Below are 21937 nucleotides of genomic sequence, written 5' to 3' on the forward strand. Positions count from 1 at the left end.
TCTGGGGAGATGGATGGTAGAGAAACTTTTGGACTTACTGCTCTGGGTCATGTGATTGACACCCTTATGCCACTTCTTCTAGAGACTGCAGAAAAGAATAAAACCATTTTCCCATGCTTCACAGTGTAGTTGGCTCATGCTTCTTTTGGATGGAACACTGGACTAAGGCTGACCACCCAGCAGCAAGCTTCCTTCCTTTGCTTACGTGTAAAGTGCACTGATGTCATTCTCCAATCTACAACTGTTATGCCTTTGCAGATCTGACTGAGGGAGCACTGCAGAACACCAACAATTGCACAATTAATTGAACTACTGCACAATTAGTTTTGAACATTACTATTCATAAAATGTGAAGAAAAAGTTACTTAGAGAATTTTCAAGAATAGTTCTGATGCAGAAACAATCTGTGCTATAACAAATTTTTCTCAAAGATAAGGATAAAAGGTGGCTTTTTAGTCTAACAGGGCAAGAATTAACATAAAACTGCTGGATAAAGCTATAGTAATACCTCAAAGTCTAAGAAGTTGACCCATTATTTTCTAACAGAGAGTTATATTACAAAAACAGGGTTATGTATATAATTCATGAAGCTCTTTGTCTTGCTATAACAAATCTAGGTGGTTAGTAATTGAAAAACAAAATAAAAATGTGTTTTTATTTGTGCTCTTAATAAATCTTCAGCATGGAATGTAAAAAATAAAAAAGAGCTCTAGATGGTAGGTCAAGAAAAATTCTAACAAGTAGCAAGAACAAATTGCCTTAAAACTTGGTAGCTTAAAACCACCATTTTCTATGGTCATGAATTCTTTGGGCCCGCAATTTGGACAGAGGTGTTGTCTGGGGCCTGAGCTGGGAGATTCCACAGCTGGCAGCTGTACTTGTTGGAAAGGCCATTCACTCCTATGTCTGGAGGTCAGTGCTGACCTCCAGGCCCTTCTACACAGCCCTCGCCATGTGGGCCCCCTTGGGCACCCTCCCAGGACAATGACTAGATCCCACGAGAGCAAGTCAGGTGGGGCAGTGTTGCCTGCCATGACCTGCCTCAGCACCAGCCCTGTCTTCTCTTCATCTGGGCAGCCATGACCGTCCTGCCCAGCATCCTCGGCAGGGAAGGAGGCTCCATCTCTTGATGGGGGTAGCAAGGCTCTGGAAGAGCATGTGGGACTCCAATGTGGTCGTATTTAGAGCATAATCTGCCATAGTGGCTTGGTAGAGCTCATCTCTGTGAGCTTCAGAAGTGCTCATTTTCTGCTCACCATTCAGCACCCTCTTACTCCCAAGAAGGGATGACATTTCCTTTGTGAAAAATGCTCCTGGAAATAAATTCCAATGCAAGTGCTGATGGAGGAGGAGAAGAGGCTCAGCAGAGATGGTTCTTAGTCAGAAATCTGAAATATTAAGGAGTGAGATGTTAAATACGACAGCGGTAAAGGAAAAAAAAATTCACGTAAAACCAGTGTGCTGCTACTTCAGCGTGATGTTCCAGTGCCGTCCGAGAATTTGGAGATGGTGAAGGTCTTGGAAAGTCTTTCTAGTGAAGCTCAAGGTCATATAATCTATGCAGAATGATGTGATTTTAATAACTCCATGAAAATGTTTTATCATTTACAGTTCAATTCAGTTCATCACCAAAATTCATTAAATTGCAGCCATCAATGAGGTTGATAACTATGATCCAGAAAGATGGAAATGCAATGCCTCAGTAAAAAGCATCCAGGAGGTCTAGAGCCTCGGCTGAGGGAAGCAGCACAGGAAGCAGGGTTGGCTATGGGCAAGCACCAGTAAGAACCAAGGCCAGCAGGCCAGGGAAAGAGTGGGACTCCAGTCTCTGGGAATAGGATGCAAAGACTTAAGACAAGCCCCTCGCACAGCCTGAGCAAGCATAGCAGAGGCTTCATGGGCAGGAGGGGACCTCAGCATCCCAGGCTGGGGCCACACACTGGGGCCACACACTGGGGCCAAATGAACTGAACTCTGGCCCTGAGTGTGTGATGGTTCAGGCACTACCTGGAGTGGCGCTGGGCAGTCTCCTCCCTACAGACTGAGCACAACAGAGGCCTGAAAAAGTCTTTGGGCCTGGAAGCTCGAAGCAATGCTGCCCACACTCCCAGGAGCCTGGTTTTGGTTATGAGAGCAGGAGCTGTGGCATCTCCTAAATGAGACAGTTGTATAGCGAAATTATTAAAATCAAGGAAATCTGTCAGTAATTTGTGGTATTTTTTTTATCACTGCAGTAAGTTGAAAACTATGATTACAGTGGAAAAGAAAAGAACAAAAGAATGACTACCAGTTACTCAAAATGTACAACGGAAGTGAGTGAGCTGACTGCAGGATTGTGACCATGAGCCACCTCACACGTACCTACAGCCTCACGCCACTCTGCCAGCGTGCACCCACAGCCAAGGGCCCATCAGCAAGCTCAGCCCCGCAGCCACTCATGACTCTCCAGACTCATCTGTGTCAAAACAAAACTAAAGTTTCCCACTTAATAAAAGCGAAAGGCTAATAGACTTGAACATTTACTGCATGTTTTTGGGTATGCCTTAATCTCTCCCCTGGCTAAGCTGCCATCATATAAATCAGAGTCGTGAGTTATCATTGTTCTAGTAGCAATAAAAATAATAATAAAAGCACTGTGAGGTCAGAAAATGTCAAGACCAGTCAGAAAAATGAGCGAGACATAAAACAAAGTATAAAGGACCAGCTAAGATTGGAAAAATTCAGGTACTGTACCTCCAAGTGTACTACAGCAGGAGGTAGCTGCCACTGCTGTTTTATTTAATGAGTCTCCACATAAATCCCAGCTGCTAACCATGTGATAAGTCCATCTCAGAACACGAGAGGCCCTGTTCACTATCGGTGTTCAGGCCTGGCTGCCATTAATGGGAATTTCACTTACAGTAAGGGAAAAAACAGATCTTGAAATGTTCTGTTGGATCTAAATTGTTAGCTTTTTAATTTTAGCATCAATTGGTTTGACTCTTTTTTAAACAACAAAATTAATATGCAAAGTCTCTTCATCTAAATACATGAAAAAGGAGGGCGAACAAGTCCTGGATACTTGAAACATTTTTAATGTGAAGAAGGTGTAAAAACATTTCCCTGGACACCAAAGATAGAATTCAGACTGCAGAGTAGAAACAAAGCCCACATCAATTTCATAAGCTGCCTGAAATACGTAAATACAGAAAAGAGGGGACTTTGTTTGGAATATTTTTTGTGGGACACACACACTTTTGTAAACTTTTTAACCCTCAGGTTTTGCTGGCAAATGCATCATTTTTCAAAGAGGAGTGTGTACAGGACTGAAATGTGGACCTCCGCCTGGTGCTGGAGGTGCGGCTAGTGGGAGATGGCATGGGAGAGTGTGGAGAAGGCAACCCGAGACAGGCAGACTGGGAGCCCAGACCTGCCACTGCCCACCGTGCAGCCTTGGTAGATTGCTCACCCTTGCTCTCAGTCGCCCAGATGTCAAATTGGAATATTAACGCGCGGAGGTTAGACAGGCAATGAGGAAAGGCTTGGCAAGCAAGCCAGAAACAGGCACAGAGAGGAAACCATGAGTCACAAGTAAGGGAGACAGAGGCAAAGACTGGGAGCCGACCAAGGCCACAGTCGGGAGGGCGATCCAGAGTTCAGACCAGGGAGGTGGAGGAACAGGCAGGCTTAAAGAATGCAGGGAAGAATTGCACAGGTAAAGGATGTCTTACGCGTACTGTGTACTCCAATGGATTCTTCAATTTCTTCAAAATTAAAAAGCAATGGGACAAGAGTTAAAGGGAGGCAGTAGCACATGAATGGCTTAATTCTGGGGACATTTTGTTGGTTCCTAAGAGGTATGCGTCAACTCATTCACAGGCTTTACTATCCTGGGGTTTCCTGGCAGAAATGTCTGGGAAGATCTGCCTGGAAATAGTTACAAGAAAGAGGTAGTTTCTGATATTACACTAGCAATGGAAGGGGAACAATAAGACCTGCAGGTGATGACTGCATTACTTCAGGTAAGAGAAAAAGAGCTTCTGTCAGAATTCTCCTTTTTCACAAACCTCTAATTTAGGGCTAACCTTCAGTCTAGTCATTAAGAAATATCCAAGTTTCTCAAATGCTGGAATTTGGCTCAAATGCTGTTAATGGAACTCTATATTTTAGGTCAAATAATTTTAACTCTTTCAAAAGCCATTTGTTGGATTTTAGTTAAAATAAAAAAAATAATTAATTAACTTAGATCTCTGGACACCCTTTCATTTTCCTCTATGTGTTAGTGTAAAACTGCAAAGCAATTCTGCTGCTACCCACCTGGAGTTAGGGAGTGGCTCTGCAGACTGAAGGCACGATCCCCAACGAGACAGCCCTCACTTCGGGCACCAGCCCCGGTTTGTGGGTCCTCAGGTCACCTGCACTTATAACCAACTGGTTATAAACTTGAGGGGTCTCCACCTTAAGTTTCATAATTTGCTAGGATGACTCACAGAACTCAGGACACAATAATAGTCATGTAATGACAGTGTTATTAGAAAGGATACAACTCAGGACCAGCCAAATGAAGGGACAGCAGGGGATGGTCTGGGAGGGCCCCAAAGGCAAAGCTTCCATGTGCTCAAGATGCATCACCCCCTTATTACATCAACGTGTTCACTACCCGGAAGCTGCACTGCCCAGGGTTTCTATTGAGGTTTCATTACGTAGTCATGACTGACTGAACCACTGGCCGTATGCTGACCTCACTTGACTCAAGGCCCTGACTCTCTAAGCCCATGGTTGGCTTATCTAGCATGGCCAGCCCCCACCCTGAAACCATACAGGGGCCCACCATGAATAACAGAGACGCTCCTATTACTTAGGAAATGCCAAGGATTTAGTCTCCTTCCTAGGAATCAGGACAAAGGCCAAATTCTTTATTATATAAGTTAGATAGAACTTGACAAAAAGTTATTTTTTCTTTTTCTTTTTTTTTTCCTGACAGGCTCTTGCTCTGTTACCCAGGCTGGAGCACAGTGGTGTGATCACGGCTCCCTGCAGTCTCGACCTCCCAGGCTCAAGCAATCCTCCCACCTTAGCCTCCCTAGTAGCTGGGACTACAGGTGCATGCCACCACACTTGGCTAATTTTTGTGTGTTTTTTTTGTAGAGATGGGGTCTCACTATGTTGCCCAGGATAGTCCTGAACTCCTGGGTTCATGTGGTCCTTCCACCTCAGCCTCCCAGTGATGGGATTGTGGGTGTGAGCCACCACACCCAGCCTAAAATTACTTTCTAATTGTATCTTACTGCTGGTAACATAGCTAAATATTATGCTAGCATTTAAAGAAGTGGCATATCTGTTTAAATAATATCACACTTATATTTATGAGCCTCTATCATTTGTGATCCACTCTGGTATATTCTATCAGTCTTTCCCCACCTCATATTCATAAAGATACATTTTTCTGTTCCTAAATATATGACATTGCATTTATTGCTATGAAAGTTCTTATTATTTTTGATGAAATGCTTCTCACATTTTCAGAGTCATCCCGAAAACCTCACTCTTTCTGTCAACAATCTTATCAGTCCTACTCACTTGGTGAGAAATCCAGAAATAAATGGTCACACTCCATTATGACAGCTCAGAAAGAAATTTTCAGCATTTAGGGCTTATTAGACAAGCCCCTCTTCTCAAAAAGAAGATAAGCCAATAATTAGCAATAATAATAATAAGAGCTCACAATTACTGAATGCCTCCAAAGTCTCCATGGGAGTTAGGCATGGTCTTACCACAGCCCAGTAGGGCAGACACTACTATTTTCTTTATTTTATAAAGAAGCAAAAGTGAAATGTAGAGAGGCTGAGTAACTTGTTAAGATTCACACAGAAAGTGAAGTTGGCTTTTAAAACTCTTTGACTCTAGCACCTAAACTCGTAGCTTCTGTTGGCTTACCTACCTGTTTTAAAGGAAACAAGTAGGTAAGAATTTCATGAGGCAAATTTTGCATGAAGTTTCCAAATTTTCCAAAATATCGAGGTTTTCTATAGTTTTTCTATAGCAGTTATATATAGTATATATAGTTTTTGTATAGTATATATGTTTTTCTATAGTAGCTATATATAATTGTATGATTTGAATTTTCATTTATATCCACATGTACCGAGGAATATGTGGTCTTCAGTGAATGCCAGTTCATTGACAACAATCGTGATACTTAGGGATTAAGTGTGAAGAAGTTCTGCTGCTGCCTCCTTTACCTCTTGTGGTAGGCTGAGTAATGCCTCCCAAAGATGTTCATGCCCTAACTCCTAATCAGTGACTATGTTACCTCACATGGCAAGATGGTCTTCGCAGATGTGATTAAGAGAATGCTGAGTTGGGGAGTGATCCCGGCTGTCTAGGTGGACCCAATGTCATCAAAGGGCTATAAGGCAAAAGGTCAGAAGACAGAGAAGGTAAGTGATGATGGAAGCAAAGGACAGAGAATGTACTTTGTAGGCACTGGAGAGAGCCACAAGGCAAGAAATGCAGGTGGCCTCTAGAAACTGGAAAAGGCAAGGAAACAGATTCTCCCCCAGAGCCTCTGGAAGGGATGTAGCTTTGCTAGATACCTTGACTATAACGCTCATTTGGACTTCTGATTCCAGAACTGTAAGATGATAATTTGTGTTTGTCTCAGTTTGCTTGGGCTGCCAATACAAACTACCTTGTACTGGGCGCTTAAACACAGAAATTTATTTTTTCACGGTCCTGGAGGCTATACTTCTGAGATCACACTACCAGCATGGTCTTTTTCTAGTGAGGATGCTCTTCCTAGCTTATAGATGGTGGCTGCATTCTCACTGTGTTCTCAACGGTGGTGGGCTGGGGGAGAGCTCTGATGTCTCTTCCTCTTCTTATAAGGACACTAATCCCATTATGAAGCCCTGGCCTCTTGAACTCGTCTAAACCTAGTGATCTCCCAAAGGCCACATCTCCAAATACGATCACATTAGGAGTTATGGCTTCAACGTATGAATTTTGGGGAGACACAATTCAGTCCACAGCAGTGTTGCTTTAAGTCACTAGTTCTGTGGTAATCAGAAAAAATAAGAAACAAGTATGGTTTGTTCCCTTCCTCCTAAGTGGAATTAACATATTATTTCCTGTTCCTAGAATACAACGTGCATTTTGGTGTTTTTAGTAAAGATTAAACCTGAATATATTTTTAAACTTTACTACTGTTTATAATATACAGCCAAATGACACGTTTTTTAGTGAATTTTTAATCTAATCAAAATAGCATATATAAGTAATATGGAAAGTCAAATATTGATGAGACTGATAATAAAAAACAGAAATCTCTTGTTTCTTGCTCTTCCCACCTTGCCAGACTCTTCAGAGTCCCCTTTCAATACTTACAGTTTGCCAAATGATGTGTCTATTCTGTTATCTCCTGATCGATGTATTTGAGGAATTAACTACTGACTTCTTATTACAGCACTACAGAATTTTTAGCATATTTATATACTTTTAAACTCACTTCCCCTCTATAATTACTTCTCAATTTTTGCTTAAGTCTATATTCATAGTAGCAATTATTAGTTTCTATATAAATATTATTTTCTTCAGGGTCAACTAGTATAACATGATTTCATTCCTTTCTTTAAAAAACCCATCCCCTTTCCCCATCAGGCTTAACTGTTAGGTTTTTTTTTTTCCTTGGATTAGTTTTCCTTATATATCATTTTCTCACACTCTCCAACTTTCTATAACACATGCCAATGTAATTTTTCATACCTTCAAACCTGTCAGAGAACCTACTGCTTCCTTTATACTTTTCTCCTGGAAACATCTCTCTTGAAGGGATCAGTGTTCAATCCAGTTTGTTTCACCTTCGATACTGATCGTTTCACCTAGACCAGCTACTGTTGTCTGCTTGGGACTTCCTTTGCTGTCATCCTGAGAATTCCCTTCTCTCTCTGTGTTGGATCTCCTGCAACTATTCCTGAATACTACACCTTCATCTTTCTTGATTTATTCCCTTGTTTTGGTAGAGTATATCTACCAATAGCTTTCTCAGAAAAGTACATGGAGGATAATTACATTAAAAATGATACGTGTTTGAAAATGTCTGTAATACCTTGACTTGGTTTAGAATTTCAAATTAAAAGTCATTTCCAAAATTTAGAGGGTGGTTTTGCTTTACTGGCTTCTTATTCCAATATTGATAGAATGCCAAATTTACTCCTGATCATGTGTCTGAAATCTGTACTTCTGGGAGTTTTATGATCTTCTTTTTAACTCCAATGCTGAAATATGACAATAACAGTATTTGGTGTGGGTCTTTGTTCATCCACTGAGCTGGACAATCACACAGCCTTTACAATCTCAAGAATTACATTCTGCTCTGGGAAATTTTCTTCACATATTCATATGATAATTTCCTTATATTTTCCATCTCTCACTATGAAATTCTTATTAGATGTTTTCACTCTTCAGTATATCCTCTAATCCCCATGTAGCTCATCTTCACCCCTTTCTTGATGCCCTTTCCCTATCTATACTCACTGCAATAGTGATCTCTTCTAGTTTCAACAAACGACTTCTTCAGGTTTCCTCCGGGGGCACTGTGGGGCAGTTTCCTGGGTCATGATACATTCCCCAATGTCCTGTGTTCTATGATAGTCTCAGAACCCATGATAAAATGACTATGCATTTGTGAGGTACTTCTCTACTCCAGGACGGCTTTAGGAGCCTATGAATCTGTTCTAGGGATAGAGACAGAGGTTAACATGAGCTTAAGAGTTCCAGCCCACTTCAGAACAGTTTACAAGAAATTCAGATAAACTTATAAATTCCATTTCCCCTTAAAGTAGGCCTGAACCAGGGTGGGAAACTTTACATGACCTCTTTCAAGAAGTTCATGAAACAAAAATCTGACTTATGACCTTTAAGATGTCCATGGACTTGATGAGTCTGCTTTTACGTCAGCGAATGTCATCAACTCCAGGACACCTGGATGTTTCTGAGCCACCGCAGGTGGAGACTGGAGTACCTTGTGTACAGAGGTGATACATATAGTTTATTGTGAAGGCAGCTCATCTTCCTACTTTAAAATGCCAAAGGAAGTCAAAAGCCACGTAGAGGAAAATTACTACCCTTTTCCTTCATTCTCTGCAATTTTATGGTCACCTGGAATTCTGGGTTTCTCATTTTGCTTAGTATTCCTGGAGAAACACAAATTCCCTGCCAGTGTATCTCACATCTCAGTGCTTCTCCCAAATGTCTAAGATTTAAAAAAAAACAGAAAGTTTGATCAGCTTATTGCCAAAAATGAAGAAATGTTTGTACTCAGTTTAAAATATAATGTGCTTAGGTCTATAGGACAGAGTCGCCAATAATGGTAGAAGTGGAATGATGGAAAGGGCTTTACACACTTACGTGGGAATAACTTCATTTTAAGTGGACAGGGGATGAAGATGGATACTTCTAAACAAAGATTGCGTCAGTGAATGATTATCCCAGGAGGATGAGAAAAAAGAAACAACAAAATATAATGTTTGGATCTATCTGAGGAGTTTATCCTAACATTTTGAAATGAATTTACTGGCCACTTTTCCAATGCTCTATCAACACCTAGAGGGTTCTTTCTCCTTTTATGATAAACCCATGAAGATTTCCAGTTAAATAATTGCATTCCAAATCCCATTTACGTATGTCTACTCTAATCCAAAGATTTATCAATCTAAGATATTCTCTAAAATAACTTCACTGAGGCAAAAAAAAAATACCTGGAAAATTGCAGCACCATATATAAACCACTGAGGTGGTACAAAACATTTAAATAAACAAAGACGCATGTATATCAGCAAAAATCACAGGGAAAGGAAACTACGGCATTATATAGAAAGCTGGGTGTTTGGCTGGTGGTCGAAACCATGGAATGTTCTATGTCTAGGGACAGAATCTGAGGTCAAATCTGGTACCGAGAAGCTGCAGGAAATGTACTAGCCTTAGAGAATTTGGCCTCAGTTTGACTTCATAACACAGTAGGGTTAACACTCTTGGGTTGAAGGAATGATTAAATATCATTTTCAAAACTTCCTCTCAACTCTGGATATTAACAATGGTACCCAAATCATTTTATAGATTGATTGAGAGCTATATACATTTCCTGACAAGACCTTTATATGTGTACTATTCGGGACATGTCATTCTTATCCCAAATATACAAAAATCATATGGAACCTCTGAAAAGGAGACAGATGGTCCATTCTAGATTAAATGTATTTAAAAGTTAACTTACAGGGGTGAGCCACTGCACCTGGACGATGATATCCTAAGTAATCTAAAATGAGGCTGGGGTCAAGGTGCGGTGGCTCACCCCTGTAATCCCAGCACTTTGGGAGGCTGAGGTGGGGTGGGCGATTACTTGAGCCCAGGAGTTTGAGACCAGCCTGGGAAACATGGCGAAACCCCATCTCTACAAAACAAAAACAAAAACACAAAAATTAGCCAGGCATGGTGGCGCATGCCTGTAGTCCCAGCTACTCTGGAGGCTGAGGTGGGAGGATCACTTGAGTCCGGGAGGCAGAGGTTACAGTGAGCTGAGATAGCACTACTGCACTCTTGCCGAGGTGACACAGTCAGACTCTGTCTCAAAAATAATAACAATCATCATCAGCATCAAAAATGAATGTATTTTCATACATAGACTTCTACATGCTACCAAAGACTCTGAGGTACAGATTTTTTGTTTTTTAAGGAATTCCCAGTTATACCTAAAACCCACAAGCCATCAAAATTACACTAATGCATACAACACTAGTCTAATGGCTAAAATGACTGTGTGGAGTCTACTGATCTTCCTTCTGAATATTCATCCCTTTTCCCATATATCTGTATATATACATACAGATATATGACGCATATATGCATATATTTCTCTTAAATCATTTATTAGGAAGAGTATCTATGCGTACCTCATAAACTGTATTTCCTTATTGGGGAAAAATTAAAAGGTGAATGAAACATTACAGATTTTAAAATGATAATCAAACAGTGAGAAATGGGCAAATCAGGAGGAAATATGCTTTGAATGCAAATAAAATTTAAAGATTAGTTCAAAACAGAAAGTTCACATGAAATGCTTCAATGGCATAATAAGCTTTGCAATTTAAAGAACTTGTAAATAAATGTTCTTATTCTGAAAGCAGTTCATTCACATTAACAGTCATCCACATTTCAGTGTACTCAATTTAAACATCTCCTTAATTTTAAAATATTCAAGAAACATTTGCAACAGGATCCTAAATAAGCACTCAGATGAATGCTAATAATTTATCTGAAATATATAATCTGCATAGTCACAGTGACCCAATAAACAGTGAGGCCAGAGATGGGGGGAAGGCGGGGACTGGCCAGTTCTCTTCACTCTACAAACTCCACCAAATTAGCAGGATGCCTGTATTGGAAGAGAAAGTGGTAACCAGAGTTGTGGCTTCAGCGGAAAGAGTTCTTCTCCCCATATAAGCACAGGGTTGTGTATGCTTCTCTATTCAACAATCCCCACAGGACCTGGAGGGCTCTGCAGCTGTGAACTGTGGACAGGGCTCTGGGGAAGAGATCCTGGAAGGCTGGCTCTGGAAGTCCACCCAGCCTCATAGTTCCTCCTTGCAGGCTTACCGAGATCTGGGATCTGTAGTCATTAAATCTTAGGCAGGAAGACATGTAGGAAAAAAATCTATGTAGGAAAAAGTATGAAACTTGTCATTTTTCAGTATGATAGATCTTCAAAAAATAGGATAAAAAATGAAGCTGGTCCAGGTTATAGACTACTCTTAGTGTATTTTCAGACCCCTGTGGCACTTTTAAAAAATACAAATTCTCAGGCCTCACGCCTGCAGACTGCAATCAGGTATACTGGAGAGGGGCCCAGGAAACTCTAATTTTATAAAGCTCCCCAAATGCTCATAATGATCAAGTCATGTTTGGGAGCTCAGATTTGATGCTGTTTTGGAAAATTTCCTTGGGATAATATGACTTCAAATCACAACCCTCAAAGTTTATTTCAATCTTCTAATATTGAACTTCTACATACACTTGCTCCATTAGCAACATAATAATTCACTGACCCTCTCACTTCAGTTAAAAATAACAATCATAAAATATTAATTTGCTGTGTTTTCCATTCAAATGCTCACTTTGTTTTAGTAGCAAAAAACTTGAGGAAGCAGAGAACAAGCTTCTTCCTTCCTCGGCACTTAGGAAAGATGTAGCTCCTTCAAACTGTAGTGATGTTTGATACGCTCATCAGATGCTTTACCCATTCCCTTACAGTAAGTCAGTAAAAAAGTGATTTGATTCAGTGAGGAATGTTTATTCAAATGGCTCAAAAATGTAGGAAGAATGGTGTTACTATATGCCCAACAAATGATCCTTAGATCATGACTGCTGTGTGCTCAAGCAGGAATCCCTAACCCCCAGGCCAGGGACCAGTACCAGTATATGGCCTGTTAGGAACTGGGCCGCAAAGCAGGAGGTGAGCAGCCTGCAAGTGAGCATTACTGCCTGAGCTCTGCCTCCTGACAGATTAGCCAAGGCATCAGATTCTCACAGGAGCGTGAACCCTACTGTGAAATGCACGTGCGAGGGATCCAGGTGGCACACTCCTTATGAGAATCTAATGCTTGATGATCTGAGGTGAAACAGTTTCATCATGAAAGCGTCCCCACCCCCCAGTCAGTGGAAAAATTGTCATTTAAATGTTATAGCTGGCCTGCTATAAGCACAGGTGTATCTGGTAAACTCCACATGTGTTAAAAAGGTAAAAAGAACTCTCTCACTTCCTTCTTGAGCTTAGGTCATAAATATTTTAATAGACTTGTGTCCACCTATGCTGACTTTCTATGAAACTGAAAGCTCCTCTCAAGTAAGTGTTTTGTGATGTTTTGATTTGTACAATGCAAAACACAGTGGCAAGTATATGTCACTACTATCATCATCATCAGAGTTACTAACATTTTAAAATAGTCACAGTCCAAAGCTACACACATTAATGTGTTTAATTTCCCACTGGAATCCTATGATGTAAGTATGAATATTATCTTCATTTTACTCAGAAAGAAACCGAGGCAGAAAGAACTTAATAGACTTGGCCAGCATTTCACAGCTAGGATGTGTGGCAGAGCCAGTATCTGAACCCAGGAAGCTCAGAAATTATGTTCCAAGGGACACCATTCACATAAATACAAGGGAAGGTGTGCATTTGTGGACCCCAATGGGCACAGCTTGGAGTGTCCTCTATAATTACCAGATCCCATGCCTTGGCATATACCAGGACAGGTTTGCTAACAAGTCAAGGCATCTGCACTTTGATGACAGACACTTTGATGTCTCTGTTTGTTTCAGTTTTGTCTCTGACTCATTTTTCAGTTCTAATGCTAGGAATGTCACATAGTTATTTCCTGGTTTTATATATTCAAAAGTACTCCTGGAAAACATCTTCCTGCAATTCTTGAACAAAGGAGTCAAAGGACACAAAGTTTTCACATTTTTCCAGTTTTGGTTTCGATCTCAGTTTGTACCAGCTTCAGAAAAGCACTCATTCCAAAGTTCTAGAAATTTCATTAACTGTGACTGCACTCTGAAGAACAACCTTGCTTAAATTTTGATGTATAAGTTTACTTCTAATTACAGAGCACACACACACACACACACACACACACACACACACACACTCCTGTCTTAAAAGTTTTAATAATTTAAAAGCTATCATTGCAAGATGCAACTCCACACTGTGGTATGATTTTCATATAAGTCACTGTAGTGGATAATTTTAAAAGAAACCAGATTTTTAAAGAAATATTAGGAAATTGTTTCTGTACTTAGTTCTCGGATAAGAGCAGAACCTGTAGAACCACTGAGTCTTGTGCAAACCTTTTGTGTGGGTGGGTCTGGAAGAGCATCCAGGCTTTCTCGTAGCTGGAATGTGAGTGAGGCCCAAGTGGAGGTAGAAGCGTGAGGCTCCTTTGGATCAGAAGGCTCTGTAATTCTGCCTAAAGCCAGCCACCCGCTGAATCTCCAAGAGAAGGCAGAAGCCATCCCTTCTCTTGGCGTATTACTTGTTTGGGAGTCCTCCAAGTGAATGTCCCCTAAATGTCAAACAGAACCGAGCACTGTAAAGTTCTGTTTTGCCAGTGCCTCCCTTGCAATCAGATCCCATTTTCTGGTTTTGGCATCGCATGCTGTTGGAGAATACGAGACAGCTTTGTTGACACCTACACCGGGTGTGTGAACTGCAGGCTATGACACATTGGTGGCAACACAAACCTGTATCTTGCCTGCTTCAAAACATACTTCTTCCTTATGGAAAGTACTGGAACACAAATAACTTAGAATCCCCCCAACTTACTTCTGTCAAACATAGGGTGTTCTGGGCCTGGTCCATAGTTGACAAGCCAGCAAAGAGGCATTTTGATCACTATGACTTGTTTTTAAATAGGAACTTTCAAACCTTTACTCCTACCGATCCCTAGGATATCGTGTAGGTCAAAGATTAGCGAGGGAAGGGACTGGAGCCAGGGATCTGGGCTGGAGGTGGAGTAAGAGTGGAGAACTGGCCGTGACGAGGGTGGAGGGTGCGGGTGGTGAGGGGAGGCAGCTAGTTCTGTGCTTCCCGCTGGCAAAGAGTCCCCCGCTCCCTCCTTCTTTGCCCCTCAATGTTCAGATAATAAAAAACAGTCTCTTTAAAACATCCAATTTATTATGGATTTAATCTCTAACGATGATATGCTGGAGTGAATGGCATATATCTAAGAAAGCCCAAGCCTTGGCAACACGGTGCCTTTTGACTCCCAGCCACCTGCCTTTGGTCTAGTTTTCTTTTTCAAGTTGTGATACCTCTGATGGGAATAATTTTTAAATGGGAAAACTGTGATCAAGATATACTTTTAAGTCTGAAGGTCTTCATTATTATCGAAATAGGTGAAAGAAGACGAGAAAATAGGGCTGTGCTTTTCCTTCCCTACTTTCTAGTCACATTCTAGAATAACAGAAGTCAGGAAAGAAGGAAGGCAAAGCAAGGAAATCAAGATAAATTGGCTGAGGGGCTGGGGAGGGAGGGAGAATTAAAACTGGAGGGAGACTCCAGAGAAGATGACTCTTGATATACGCATATGCTACCCATTTAATGCTGTATGTTGCCACTAACACACATTGTTGATTTCAGGGTTACAGCCTATGAAACAAACTGCGTACTTTATTCCTAGATACACTAATTTTGGGACTCCCTCTCTGAACACACAAGAAAACTCAACCACTACTTCAAATACCTCCTCACACATTTATATCGGTTGGAGATTTGTTTAGATTAACAGACTCTCCAAGGGTTAAGACAGTAGGTCATTCATACCTTAATGTCTTTTTTTAAAAAAAATTAAAATCCCAGCTAGCTGCAATAGTCTCAGTGATTCAGAGCTTTGCAGTAAGGGAAGAGAGCAGGAGGCCAGGGGAAGAGGAGGCCAGCCTTCCCTTCCTTCCTCCCACCTTGACTAGGGCTGCTTGATGATGCCCATATGGTGGTTGGCCTCTGAAATTCTTCCTTCTCGACAAGGTCTCCTGAAATAAAATTTAGGTTTCCAAGGTGAATAAGGTCTAGTTTAAGTAACATGATATATGGAAATAAAGAAGCTTCCGATTCTGAGAACTCTGGTTGTGAACCCTAGCAACTCCAAACACAGGCTGTATTGATATTGGTGAGCTTCTTCAACTCTTTAAGTCTCAGTTTACTAATTTGTAAAAAGTGGATAGTAACACCAACCTTTCTCAGGAGGGTTAGACATCTATAAAAGGCCAGCAGAATGTTCTTATGACTCCTACTAACACCCATTTCTTTTCTTTTCTTTTTTTGAGATGGAGTCTAGCTCTGTCACCCAGGCTGGAGTGCAGTGGTGTGATCTCAGCTCACTGCAACCTCCGCCTCCTGGGTTCAAGTGTTTCTCCTGCCTCAGCCTCCCGAGTAGCTGGGACTACAGGAATGAGCCACCATGCCCAACTAATTTTTCTTCTTCTTTCCTTCTTTTTTTTATTTTTTAAGCAGAGATGGGGTTTCACGATATTGGCCAGGCTGGTCTTGAACTCCTGACCTCAGTGATCTGCCTGCCTCAGCCTCCCAAAGTGCCAGGATTAGACATCTATTTCTTCAGAGCACTGCAAGTTATCATCAGCTCCTTAGCCCTAGGTGAAGCAGGCACAGCACAGCAAACAGCTGCAAGGAGTGGATGTGATTCTGCATCTGAAAGCACAGAGGTGGGTCTGGACCTCCAAGAATGGAGTCACACCAAAAGATGTCAAGGTGCTGAGTAAACTTCTGGGAAGAACTGCTGGAGGAGCGAACTCTGGTTATTGGTGATTCTTGAAGAGTATGTCCTGTTTCAGGGTAGTGAATGTGACAGATCTCTGCAGCAGGCAGCTGCCACTTCATCCCTGCTCCTGAAAAGTGACACTCGGGGGATACAATCTGCTTCCAGGTGCTCCCTGGAGCCCGGACTATAAGGACCTGTGACTAGAATAGCCTGCCCAGAGCTGTAAAATGTGCTTATTCTATGAGACCTGCACCGAAATTACCTTTCAGGAACAGAGAAATATTCTGTGAGGAAGCTATGCAAGGTGGCCTCTTGAGGAAGGGGGCACAAGTAGACATTTCCAGTTTGTTCATGAGTTTTCAAAAAAGCAAGCTGTGCTCCTTACAGGAATGAGAATCTTGCCTTGTTGGAGAATAATGAGTACACAGATTTTTGTGATTGTTATTCAAGCTGCCAATCCTGGTAGCTATTCAGTAGATAAGTAATTAGTAACAGTTTTGTTGGACCATGAATATCAGAGATTCATACCCTTTGAATAGAACCTTAATACAGCAGTAAAGGTTTATAGCTGTATAAAGCTGTCCAGCTGGAGTGGAGGCAACCCGCAACATTTTCCATGCAAAACCCACTCACATGATGCATTCCCCACCCCACCTCACTCCCGTCGGAGAGGCAGGGCAAAAGGAGCAGATGTTTGCACGGGAATTTTCCCAGGGCTTAATTCAAGAAGCTAAAACAGTGAGCACACCTGAGCAAATGAGGCCTGGCTCTGGCGGGCAGCCCTGGGCACAAGCCTCACATTTTTCCAAGACTATGTTTTCCGCACACACAGCGCCACAGAGGGTAGAAAAGAAAGGCATTTTCAAGCTTGAAAGTTGGAATTCTGTCCACTTGCTATACTGTTCCACTTTATCAGCTTTCATGAGGGGACAAAGAAGAACCACAGTAATTTTTAGCTTGTTGAATTTTGTGGTTTATTTATTTACATCTCAGAGAAAGACTTCATCTAATGCTACCCTCCCACCCCGAATAAAAACGGCACTGGACACTATAATGTTGAAATAGCCACTGACCTTAAAAGCCACTGTCTCAGGCATTGCCAGTAACAAAATTTGGAGTTGGATATTTAAGCAAAATAAAGGCCATATTTGCCTAAATAGAAAAAACGGAGATGCAGTACCACCTAAAGTGAAAAAATGTTGAAAGTTTCAGTAGATTATTTCAATGTAAAATAAAATCAGCTTCTTCAAATATTTCAACAGAGGTACAAGTCTTCATTTGAGAATTTAAATTTCACATAAATTAATGCTCTCCTAATGGATGTACAACTTTGCAGACACCAGTTAGTCTGGCATCTTGCATATAGTCGTTATTCAATCAATATTACTTGAACTGAAGGACAAGACAGCAATCTGTGAGATTAAAAAAAATAAAGTTTCTACACAGCAAGCATTTTCTATATATAATAGGCATATCTCAAACTAATAAGGCAGGAAGTATATTTAAAAAAATGTTTTTGCTTTAGGTCTAAAAGATTTTCCTTTCCAACTATAAAACAGCTGAAATCATGTATCCTCAGCCCAACATAATTTCACGCCTAATTTATGGAAATAGAATACCAAAGGCCTCTGAAAGGGAGAGGGCAGGCAGGAGAGAAAGGATAGTGTGACATTAACACAGGGACCTGCTCCGCTGTTGTTTGGCAGGAGGGAGGCCTGGGCGAGTCTGCCCTACAGGGCGGCACAGTAAGATTCCAGCAAAAACATGTGTTACGTGGGGAGGAGGGGCGCTCCGCTGAATGAACTTACTGTTACCTTTTTCCCCTCTAACATAAGTCTTCTTTTTCCTGATACTGTCTGAATTTGAAACATCTAATTTAATCCATTGGAGGGCCAGTCTTCCTTTTATTTCCTGTCTGTACTGAAGCAGTCGCCTGTTTCAATTACGACTTTCTCCAGCTCCTACATTTCTTGTGCTCCAGCTGGCTCAAAGTGCACTTCCTTGGAAGGTAAAATGCACTAACTGCGCTGATCGGAGACTGATAGCTGGAGAGCCACAATATTTAATAGCTGCGCTGATAAGGAGGTTTAAAAAAATCCATTTTTGAGCCTAAACAAAAGGATATTATGTAGCTGCATGTTCAATTAAGATCTAGTTAAATTCTTTTTTCCCATTATGTGGAACCTCATGCAGGCAGCCGACATAACTCATAGTGTTATGGCAAATTTCATCGGCACTGTATGTTTGAGAAATGTTTCCCTCCTGCTTTTCAGTTAGTTACTGCTGATTTGGGACCAGCTTGGTGCAATTATTTCAAAGAACAGAAATGTGGGATTGATACGGCATTCTTGCAAAACCTTGGCTGGCTAAAAATAAGACTGTTTTGTAGTCGAGAAGGCAAAAAACGTCTCTGGGCTGTAAACACCAGTCAATGTATTTCTTTTCTGCTTTATGAAAACCACAATTTTTTTTTCTTTTTTCCGTCTCTCCTTACTCATAGTGTAGTTTAATTACAGTTTAATCTCTTTCAGCGAGCAGCCCTTGAGACCTTATTGTTCAACCACAGTATTATCAAGGCTACAGCTACAATTTATGGCAAACGGTGGAGGCTCCCCTTTAGAAAAACCAAAATGCTCCCTCCCCGCCCCCAAATAAATAAATAAATAAATAAATAAATAAATAAATAAATAAATAAATAAATATAATAGTTACTTTATTACAAACTCACATTACAAATTTTTATTAGGCTCTAGAGATGCCAGGCCAATAATTAAAGAAATACCTGAGAGGTGTTGATCAACACTTACCCTGTTTAACTCTGCTGGGTCAATAAATCTGCAGGAAAACTTTTAAGTTAACAAGATTGTTTGGGCCTCTAGTTGCTGAAAGTATTTGGTTACACTGAGGGGAAATGAGGTGGGAGAGAGTGGAGGAGAGGTTCAGAAGTAAAAAACGGACTCTCCACTTGCTTGGGGTACAGGAAATATACAGTAAAGAGTTTGCTGCAACTGAAGGGGTGAATAAGGTCAGTAAATTATTTTTGCTGCTTTAAGCTCACAGGTATGATTTAGTGTCTCTGAGTTTTAACACACATTTTGAAAGAAGTGCCAAAATCCTAGGGGTTTCAATAAAAGAGAAGGTAAAACTTGGCTGTTCACCACAAGAAAACAGATTCTAAGCATAAGGTGACTGCTCAAATTCAAGGCGAAACTTTAACCATTAATTTGTTGTTGTTTTTGTTTTTAATAAGATGCGCTGTTTCCTTTTTGTCTTCATTCTTTAAATGCTTTATGGTCAATTTGATTTGTAAATTCATTTGCTCTAAAGAAGCAAGAACAATAAAAGCTCTCTGTGCAGTTTGCCAGTCCTCACTGCTACGTGGCGAGTTCCCCCTTGTGCACACCAGCTTGGTTCTAAAGAGGCCGTGGAAGCCATGCATTTCCCGTCAGTCTGAACTCACGGCTGGCCAGCGGGCAGATGCCCATGTGGCGCACCCCAGCCATCCCTGAGTCTCATCTCCACCACTGGTAACTGTGGCGTCTGCCACCTCCACTTCTCCTCTCTGCTTTTTTCTTCACCACTGTTGGGATTTTGGGTAAAACTGTTGGCTTTATTGCTAATTTTGCCAGTGAATCAGAACTGCAGTGCATGCTGGGCCTCTTAGTGGATTACACTACCACAGAACACTCAGATCGCCTGTGTATCATGAATCGTATATGCTTTCATTTAAAATTATAGAACCTCATTATATATTAACTTTATCGAAAGAAGCCAGCAAACAGAAAATTCTAAAAATTTATTAAAAACTCACTTCGAATCCTTATCGATAGGTTTTTTTTTACATGGCAGAAATGTGTTTATTCTAGAATTTTGTGATTTTCTAAAATTCTTTAACATCATACGCTCATTTTCAATGGCAGCTGAACTATATTACCCTTAATATTTTTTAGGCTAAAGTCATCTCTGCCAAACTTTAAGGCGTAGAACACTAGGCTCTCAATGGAAAGTATTTCCAAGTGCTTCAAAAGAATTAATGCCTTCGTTCGAGGAAAAACCTTGGTCTCTAAGTATCCTGTAGGCAACCTTCTAAAGAAGTTGAGTGGCTTTCTATTTCAAAAAGAAATGAAGACAGCTATCTTACCATCTATAACAGAGTGTGAACTTTCCCACCTGCTTTATTTCATTTTTGGAGCTGATGGGTCTCTCGCTTCAGTAACACAGAACTCATATCTCTGTCTTTATATTGTTAGATTTCTATAAGGTAAATTATTAGTTTAGTTCTTTGAGATGGTTCAATGCTAAGTTGTTGGATTTTTATTAAATATTAATATAAGAAGGGGTCTGACATTTATGCTTTATTTTTCCTGGTAGTTATATATGCACTAAAGTATTACAAGATACACTGTTTCTTTTCTGACTAGGAGGAACATAGCTTACTAAAAAATGTATTTTGATGTATTGACAGTCCCCCACATACATGCCACTGTACAGAGTTATATGGTATTCTGCTGTACTGCTCTAACATGTTTACCGTAACCATTCTAATAGAACAGGGCAGCAGTTCTCAAAGTGTGGTCCAGGCACCTCTGGAGGTCTCTAAGATGCTTTCGTTTGGTCTTCAAGGGCAAAACCATTTTTATGATAATACTAGAACCATACTTCTCTGGCATCCACATTCTTTCACCAATATACAGGAGATATTGAAGCAGTTAAGAGAACTCAACTGTCTTCTGTTAATGCAGACATTAATGAGATTTTTTTAAAATTTTGAAACAATGCCACTTTACTAATATTTTTGTCTGGGAAAATACAGTTATTTTTCATAAAAATATTTATCACGTTATTTTTAAATGAATTAATAAATATCCTTTAAATGTTGCAGTTTAATCTCCTATTATGGTTGATAGATATAACCCACATAAGCAAAAGTGCTTTTGGACCCTCAGCATTTTTAAGACTGTCAAGAGGAGTTCTGAGACAAAAACAGTTTCAGAAACTCTGGTATAAGGTATTTAGGTTGTTTCCAATTTTATGCTACTTCATTATGAAACTTCAATTTATATGAAAATGTAGATATATGTAATTGTGGTAAGTATATAAAAATATATGTGGGTTCTGGGCTTGCTGGTATGAGACAGTAGTCCCAGCTACTCGGGAGGCTGAGGCAAGAAGATCTTGTGAGCCAAAGAGTTTGAGTCCAGCCTGGGCAACATAGTGAGACCCTGTCTCTAAAAAAGGAAACAAAGGAAAGAAAAAAAGCCTTAAAAAGGTATCTGGGTAATCAACTTTTCTCTCCAAGTCCAATTTAGTCCCTCATACATTGGAGGAAGGAGTTAGTCATTCAAAAATTAAAACAGGTCCTAGTATTTGCTTATCATAGGCTAACGTACTGAATACTACTAAAGGTTCTTATAAATTGAAAACTCGGTTTTGGATTAGAGAGGCAGATTCCTTTAGATTAGGGTTTATGCTGTCAATGTAATTCAAATCAAAGAAAGACTGAATTTCAGGATGGGTGCTCTATCAACTGTCAAAAGAGACCTCGAGCACATGGGAACACACACACACACACACACACAGGCACGCACATGCATACACACAAGTCCTTAATGAGACCCGAGTCTGTA

The 21937-nt window shown here is 40.6% G+C and overlaps 1 protein-coding gene across 4 annotated transcripts in view; it reads right to left on the bottom strand.

Annotated features, from left to right (window-relative positions):
• GMDS (GDP-mannose 4,6-dehydratase) overlaps positions 1–21937 on the bottom strand; it is a 623184-nt gene that overhangs the window by 161500 nt on the left and 439747 nt on the right. The gene's annotated exons all lie outside the window — the stretch shown is intronic.

Source organism: Gorilla gorilla, chromosome 5 (genome assembly GCF_029281585.2).
Source record: "Gorilla gorilla gorilla isolate KB3781 chromosome 5, NHGRI_mGorGor1-v2.1_pri, whole genome shotgun sequence".
NCBI lineage: Eukaryota > Metazoa > Chordata > Mammalia > Primates > Hominidae > Gorilla > Gorilla gorilla.